The 8,556-nt window shown below is 37.9% G+C and overlaps 1 long non-coding RNA gene and 1 pseudogene across 4 annotated transcripts in view; one reads left to right on the top strand and one right to left on the bottom strand.

Annotated features, from left to right (window-relative positions):
• Positions 1–8,556, top strand: part of LOC107181558 — a 64,107-nt gene that overhangs the window by 45,998 nt on the left and 9,553 nt on the right. The gene's annotated exons all lie outside the window — the stretch shown is intronic.
• On the bottom strand, positions 7,173–7,796 carry LOC102773707 (annotated as a pseudogene).

The raw sequence follows: 8,556 nt of genomic DNA, 5'->3' as shown, positions 1-8,556 counted from the left end.
GAGGATGTGGAGAAAAAGGAACCCTCCTGCACTGCTGGTGGGAATGCAGACTGGTGCAGCCACTATGGAAGACAGTATGGTGTTTCCTCAAAAAACTAAAAATGGAACTCCCATTTGACCCTGTGATCCCACTTCTAGGAATATATCCCAAGAAACCAGAAACACCAATCAGAAAGGATATGAAGTTTCTTATAAAGGTAAAAATGCGTTTTTACTCTATGGCCTAGCAATTCCATCCCTAGATACTTCCCCAAGAGAAGTGAAAACATATGTTCACAGAGAGATTTCTACATGAATGTTCATAGCAGCCTTATTTATAATAGCCAAAAGCCAGAAACAACCCAAATTTTCATAAACAGAAATATAGACAAACAAATTGTGGTATATTCAGGAAAAGGAACAAATTACTCATGTACTCAATAACATGGATGAACCACAAAATCATGTGGAGTGAAAGAAGCTACATAAATAGGAACAAAGTGATTCATACTATATGGTTCATTTACATGGAGTCCTAGAAAAGGCATAATAGTACATGATAGAAGTTAAAATGTGTTGGCCCTAGGGGAATGTGGAAAAGTGACTTGAAATGGCAAGAGGGAACTTTTTGGAGTATTTAGGTGGTGGTCACCCATTATGTACAATTGCCTAAATTCATTGAACTGTGCATTTCAAATAATTGATCAAAGCTCTTTAGCAACTATAGCATCTATTCAAACTCCTTCTGTCTTGTACTGGTGGTATTAGTTTATTTGCTCTTAAATTTACTCTCAGACATTTTCACTGTGGTTAAAATTACTTTTAGTGCATCAATAAAAAAACAAAAAAAACCCTCCATTTATTTATTTATTTATTTATTTTTCCATTTATTTATTTTTGTAATTAAATTTATTGGGGTGACATTGGTCAACGTGATCATGTAGGTTTCAAGTGTGGGTTTCTATGTTACATGATCTGTATATAACACAGTGTACCCACCACTCAAAATCAAATCTTCTCCTGTCACCATATATTAACACCCTTTTCCCCTCCACCCCATTTCCTCTGAAAACCTTCACACTGCTGTTTGTATTCACGGGTTTCAGTTTTATATCCTACATATGAATTAAATCATATGGTTCTTAGCTTTTTCTGACTAACCTATTTCAGTTAGCGTAATGTTCTCAAGGTCCATCCATGTTGTTGCAAATGGCAGTATTTCGTTCTTTCTTATGGCTAGATAGTATTCCATTGTGTATGTGTACCACATCTTCTTTGTCCAGTCCTCTATCACATAACACTTGGGTTGTTTCCATGTCTTGGCCATTGTGTATAATGCTGCGACGACCATAGGGGTGCACATATCTTTGTGAATACATGATTTTGAGTTTTTTGGGTATATACCCAAGAGAGGGATTGCTGGGTCATATGGTAGCTCTATTTTTAATTTTTTTGAGGAATCGTGAGACTGCTTTCCATAGTGGTTATATCAGTCTACATTCCCACCAGCAGTGAATGAGGGTTCTCTTTTTTCCCACAACCTCTCCAACACTTGTTGTTGCTTGTCTTATTGATAATGGCCACTCTAATAGGTGTGAAGTGATATCTCATTGTAGTTTTAATTTGCATTTCCCTGATTGCTAGTGAGGTTGAACATTTTTTCAGATATCTATTGGCTCTTCATGGGTCTTCTTTGGGAGAGGTGTATTTGCAGGTCGTCTGCCCACTTTTTGATTGGGTTGTTTGTTTGGTGTTGTTTTATGAGTTCTTTATATTTTTTGGAAATTAAATCTTTGTTGGAGCTACGGTTTGTAAATATCATCTATCTGGTTGGCTGCTCTTTGTTTTATTGACATCTCTTTTGCTGTGCAGAAGCTTCTTATATTGATGCAGTCCCATTCATTTATTTCTGCCTGCCTTTACTTCCATTGCCTTTGGGGTTAAGTTCATAAAATGTCCATAAATTTGGTATCTATATCTCCTTCTATGTAACTCATGGTTTCTGGTTGTATATTTAGGTGTTTGATCCATTTTGAATTAATTTTGTACATGGAGACAAACTGTAATCCAGTTTCACTCATTTGCATGTGGCTTTCCAGTTTTCCCAAGACCATTTATTGAAGAGACTATTTTTACTCCATCCATTTATTTTTGAATCTAAAAAATGTAGCCAAATACATATATTGTCCAAATTTAAATATGTTCCCATAAGCGTAACTGTTTTCAGGGTACAAATGTCCTTGCCTCTTACTGGGCTGATGCTTTCTGTATTTTTTTCCTAATTTATAAACCACTGTGATTGGATTCAGTGACACAGAGAGGAGTGCATTATTGCAGGCTCATTGCCTTTAGAAAGATGTGTAGCCCTTTTTCATTAATTATAATGAAATAGATCAAATCATAATAGCCCAATTCATGATGATTTCTGTTCTTGTAATTAACAACATCAAACTAATATATTCAAGAACAATGAAAATTTCCAATTAGAATTTCTTAAATCTTACATTCAATTTTCTCTTATAAAATTTTAAATTCAATTAATTTTTATTTACTGAAAGTATATATTTAAGAAGCTCACATTTATTAGATCTGAAGTACAAAATTCAATTATATAAGGTAGGAATGGTTAAACTCATTTGTCAGACTTCAAATTATAAGTAACTTTCAGATAGTTTAGTGTCATACACTTAAACTTAATGTGCCAAAATCCTTTGTATCAGTAACTTTTAATAAACTAAATGCTTTAAACTTTACATCTTCTTATCCTTATCAATGGATGGGTCATTATCTCACTTATTTTGAGCAAAATTAAGGGTGACATACCAGTTTTAATAATCTCTCCACCAATTGTAAAAATAGTACCTTTCCAAATAAAAGAAATTCAAAATGAATATTAAGTGTTCAAACTTTAACTTACTTTCCCACTTATTTCATTTTTTGAACATTTGATATCTTTGTAACCATAAAATTAACTTTTAACTTTGAAATTAATTTAGAAAAATCTATGTGTCTCAATTTAACAATGAATTATTCAAGAAATATACATTTTTTTCAGATAAAATTCATCCCCATAAACATGCACACAATTATACCAGTTAAACAGTAACCATATGCATGTATTGATAACATGATGTTTTCTTGTTTCAGGTCCATGACAAAACTAAAAAAAAAGAGTTGTCTTAAAATAACATATTCTTGTTTGTATCTGTACTATCCTTCCACATAAAACATGCTTTGTATACAATAAAACTTTAAGATGTTTTTTGAATAGAGCTGAAATCACATTATTGCCCACACAAATATATATTTTTTATTATATTGAATTTAAAAACATTAAAAAGTCCTTTTCAGATACAGGGATTACTTATTTGCCAGAGCAAGGATAATAAGTCCCTCAGAGAAATATAAACTCACAAGTCTGTTTTCTCTACTGCCAACTCTGATATTCTCTGCAGTTTTTTCTAGATCTGTACAAATCTTGCTCAGTAGAATTAGACTCAAATATTATTAAGAAGGATTCATCCTTTGGGGGAAACCAGTTTAATTTGTATACAATAGAGAAGCTTTTCTAGTGGATTCAACTGTGAGCACAATTTCCTCCTGGAATCAAAAATTTTTTAAAAGTTACCTCATGGATACTGTATATTCTACTTTGTTAATTAAATTTCCTGTAAGTCATACTTGATTGTGAATTATATTTACTTAATTTTTTGTATTCCTAAATAAATCCAATCTGACTTAGTTCTCATTTGTGTTCCTTAGGATCCCTTTAGTTAGCCTGTCATGACTGGGACTCAAAATACTTGTAATTCTATCCATTGTTTATGGCCACACCAACTTGGCTTGATGTTTGCCTACATAGAAAAGACTCTCTTGTACTCCTGGGCACTTGGGCTGTTTCCAGACCTTAGCTATTGTAATTAGCACTGCTATAAACATAGGGGTGCATCTCTTCTCTCTGATTGGTGTTTTGGGTTTCTTAGGATATGCATGCATACAAGTCCTTAGGTTGATCTCTCCCCTTTACCCCGCCCTCCCCTACCTTCCCTCTGTCTGATTGATGCTTCTCTGTCTCTGGATTTGTTTTCTTCATCAGTTTATATTGTTCATTATATTCCACAAATGAGTGAGATCATGTGATATATATCTTTGTCTGACTGGCATAATCCATACTGTTTTTCATAGGGTCCACCTTAGTCTGCATTCCCACCAACAATGTACTAGGGTCCCCTTTTCTCCACATCCTCAACAGCACTTGTCATTTGTTCATTTGTAGATTATAGTCATTCTGACAGGTGTGAGGTGATATCTCATTGTAGTTTTAGTTTGCAACTCACTAATGGTTAGTGACTTTGAGCATTTTTCCATGTCTCTTGACCATCTGTATGTTTTCTTTGGTGAAGTGTCTATTTAGGTCCTTAGCCCATTTTTTAAAATATATTTTTATTGATTTCAGAGAGGAAGGGAGAGGGAGAAAGATATAGATAGAAACATCAATGATGAGAGAGAATCACTGATCGGCTGCCTCCTGCACGCCCCCCACTGGGGATGGAGCCCACAACCAGGCATGAACCCTTGACGGGAATTGAACCCGGGACCCTTCAGTCTGCAGGCCAATGCTCAATCCACTGAGCCAAACAAGCTAGGGCACTTTTGCCCATTTTCATTGGATTATTTGCCTTCCTCTTGTGAAGTTGTATGAGTTCTTTATATATTTTGGACGTTAACCCCTTATCAGATTTATCATTGATGAATATGTTCTCCCATGCAGTGGGATCCCTTTTCATTTTGCTTACGGGTTCTTTTGCTGTGCAGATGAGTGGGTAAAGAAGTTGTAGTACATTCATACCATGGAATACTATGAAGTTATAAAACAAGAAGGATCTCTTACCCTTTGAACTAGCATAGAGGGATTTGGAGAGTATTATGATAAGCAAAATAAGCCAGTCAGAGAAAGACAAGTATCATGTGATTTCACTTATATGTGGAATCTAATGAACAAAATAAACAGGACTAAAATAGATCCAGAGACATTTAAGGATGTCTGAACAAACACAGTTCAGAGAAAGGGGGTGAGTGGGAAGAGATAAACCAAAGAACTTATATGGATATATACAAAACCCATGGACAGACAGTAGTGCAATGAAGGCCTGTGGAGAGCCAGGAGCTGGGAGGAGAGGGTCTATGGGGGAAAAAATGAGGACATCTGCAATACTTTCAACAATAAAGATAAATGGTTTTCAAAAATATTTTTATTTATTTCAGGGAGGAAGGGAGAGAAATATAGAAATATCGATGATGAGAGAGAATAATTGATCAACTGCCTCCTGCACACCCCATACTGGGGATCAAGCCTGCAACCTGGGCATGTGCCCTTGACTGAAATCGAACCTGGAACCCTTCAGTCCGCGGGCCAATGCCCTATCCACTGAGCCAAACCAGCTAGGGCTGGGCTTCCTTTTTTATTCTCTTACTATCCGCACATGTGCCCTGACCAGGAATCAAACCGTGATCTCCTGGTTCATAGGTCAACACTCAACCACTGAGTCACATTTGTCAGGCTAAATAATTTTTTTAAAGACTCTTCTACTTGAATTCAGACCTTTATCAGGTACAACTCACTCGGGTTCCTTGACTTAATTAAGAGAAAAGCACCAGGATTACCCTGAGATCCTCTGTAATCAAACCTCTTTGATTCCCAATTAATCTACTGTAGATTCTTCCATTGTTAATGAGAAGTTCCTTGGGACACTTGTAGTAATGCAATGTTTAGGCCAGAAGTTCCCTCACCATTAGTAAAATACACACTGCACTAATCACACTCTTCCTGGTGCTCAGTGTCTTAAAGTGGCACACATTGCACTTCTCTAACCCATGCACATTAAACTGAACCTGTGAGCAGTCATTTCAAAAATGGCCAGAGGATGAGAGATGAAAGCAATCATAGATGCCAAGAAGTAAAGAGAATAATCTTATCAGCCCAAGAAAAGTGTGTGTGTGTGTGCATGTGTGTGTGTGTGTGTGTGTGTGATTTCAGGCCAATTCAAATTGTTTATCAGAGATAATAATAAGACTGTTTAAAGCATGATAACCTCAAATGTTCATTAATCAAGTTTTTTTGTTTTGTTTTAAATGTGTGTTTTTTTATTGATTTCAAAGAGAGGAAGAGAGAATAGAAACATCAGTGATGGGAGAGAATCATTGATCAGCTGCCTCTTGCACACCCCCCACTGGGGATTGAGCCCACAATCCATGCATGCGCCCTGACTGAGAATCAAATTGTGACCTCCTGGTTCATGGGTTGATGCTCAACCACTGTGCGACACCAGTCAGGCATTAATTACGTGTGTGTGTGTTTTTTTTCAGCAAACACTTATTATCCACTTTGAATATCACTTCAATAGGCACTGTGAAGGGTTCAAAATATATTAACAGTTATAAAATGAGTTCAACACTGACTAGCCAGTATGGTCTCTAAAAGAGTGTCATATTTGCCTTTTGGTTGATTGTAACTTTTGAGATGAATATGGAGACTCAAGGTCATGTTGCCTGTCCTTGAGTCACTCACCTTCCAGTTGGGAGAGTCATTGATCGGTAAATAAGCACACATTGTTTCATGGGATAAGGACAATGATTGGGAGGTCTCACCTGCCTGTGGCTTTGATAGTAGTTGTAGTTCTCTGAGATGCCACTTTATCTTTTCCTTGTCTGACTCTTTAAGTAGAATATCCAAGTATAGAGTTATACAGCATACAATCAATAATCCTTTTACGTTTGGCATGAATTTTCTTGTTGTGACTGATGGTTTCTTGCCTCAGCTTTAAATGGTGAGTTTGTTCATCTGTCTTCCTGAGATGTTAGTCTTCTTTGTTGCTAGGTCCTTCCAGAAAACTTTGATTACTTCACGGGTATTCACATTATTTACTCTCAGGGTGACGTCTATATTCTTGCTTTAACCATGACTTTTGGCCCCAATTTTTTTTTTCATGTAGACCAAATTCTTGATTTTTGAATTTCCCCTACATAGCCTATTTGGGGCTCTGTATATTTGGACTAGTCTCAACTGAAGTCATATAGCCTGGATGACATCAGAGAAAAGGAGACGATCCAGGGAGATTAACTTAGCTAAATTCCTAGAGGGACCATTCTATAGCCAAAAGCTTTCTCTCTCTCTCTCTCTTTTTTTTTTTTCCAGCATCCAAAACCTCTTTAATAACATGATAGGATTGAGGGTTAGTTTTTGTAGCCGTGGCTGGCCCGGCGGCCTCTTGCACGCTCGAACTTCCGGCCCTTGGATCACACGTAGGGTTTCGTGTGGCTGTGGGGGGTTCCTGGGGCCTCGCCGAAATGCCTGTGCACCTCGCGGCCCTTGCGAGGACCAGAAAGCAAGACGGTGCCACAGCCCTTGGGGGAGTCCAGGGCCAGCTGGTCGAAGGTGAGAATCTTGCCCCCAGCCTTGAGGATGCGGCTCCGGGCGCGGCTGCTCACACGAAGGGCACACACCTTCAGTTTGGGCACCTACTGGATCCTCACGTCATCGGTTATTGGCCCGACACCCACGGCCAGGAAGCTTCATCTTGCGGATCATCCGGGAAAGGGACAGAGGCGGCCGGTTTTTGCGGCTCATGAACAACCTCGTCAGCACCACTTGGTTGAAGGTGGAGCTGGTTCTTCTGGCCAGAAACCTGTATAGCTTGACCAACAGCCTTAGGTAGATGTCCTGGCTCTTGGGCTCCTTGCACCGAACCTTTCGGTCTTTGTTGTGGCAGATGTCGACTCCCATGATGGCGCCTTCTGCTCCACCAGGTCCGGAAAGAGCTAGCCAAAAGCTTTCATGTCCATTATAAACCCAAACTATAAAGACAACAGGGTCAAAACAAATGCCCAGAAGGCATCATGAGATCAAAAAAGAAATAAAAGTGGAAAAAAGAGGATTCTTTGGCTTCAATTTTTGTCACTGAGATTTGGGTGACTCTTGCCAGCTTTGTGAATCTAAATAGATATCAATTCTAGGTATCCTTCCTCCTTTTTGCTCTAGAAATGCCTATACCCAATCGTTAATACTTCAAGCAATATCCAAATTTGAGAGAGATTATTGAAGGAATCCCCCATTTCTTAACACACATGCAATATAGAAATTAAGTGCCTCGTTAGCGTCATAATCCAACTGTAGCACTGGAGAGAATGCTAGATGATGTCCTGCGTTGCAACCCCTAGTGATTCAATCACACTGTTGTCTTCTTATTCGTGACGATAAGTTATTGTGGAGCCCTGCTGCCCTCTGTAAGCCCAATGTTTGGAGCAACAATAAAATTTTACCACATTCAATTACTCCAGAATTTAGTATCTCTTTTCACACAGTTATTGCAACAAGTCATATAGGACCAAGAGCTCATTTTTACATTGACTCCTCACCTACAGTATATTTTCTAATTGTCCCGTTTCTCTTCTAGATAGACAACTTGTCCCTAATAACTTGAAAGCAATTTTTGTTGAAGACTATTTTTAGGTTGTAAACCTAAGTTCAACAATGGGAAAACAGTGTGGTGTAGAAAGGCAGATCTTCCCACTTGTAGC

This window comes from Myotis davidii, unplaced genomic scaffold, assembly GCF_000327345.1.
Source record: "Myotis davidii unplaced genomic scaffold, ASM32734v1 scaffold46, whole genome shotgun sequence".
NCBI lineage: Eukaryota > Metazoa > Chordata > Mammalia > Chiroptera > Vespertilionidae > Myotis > Myotis davidii.
This window is presented reverse-complemented; position numbering and strand designations above follow the sequence as displayed.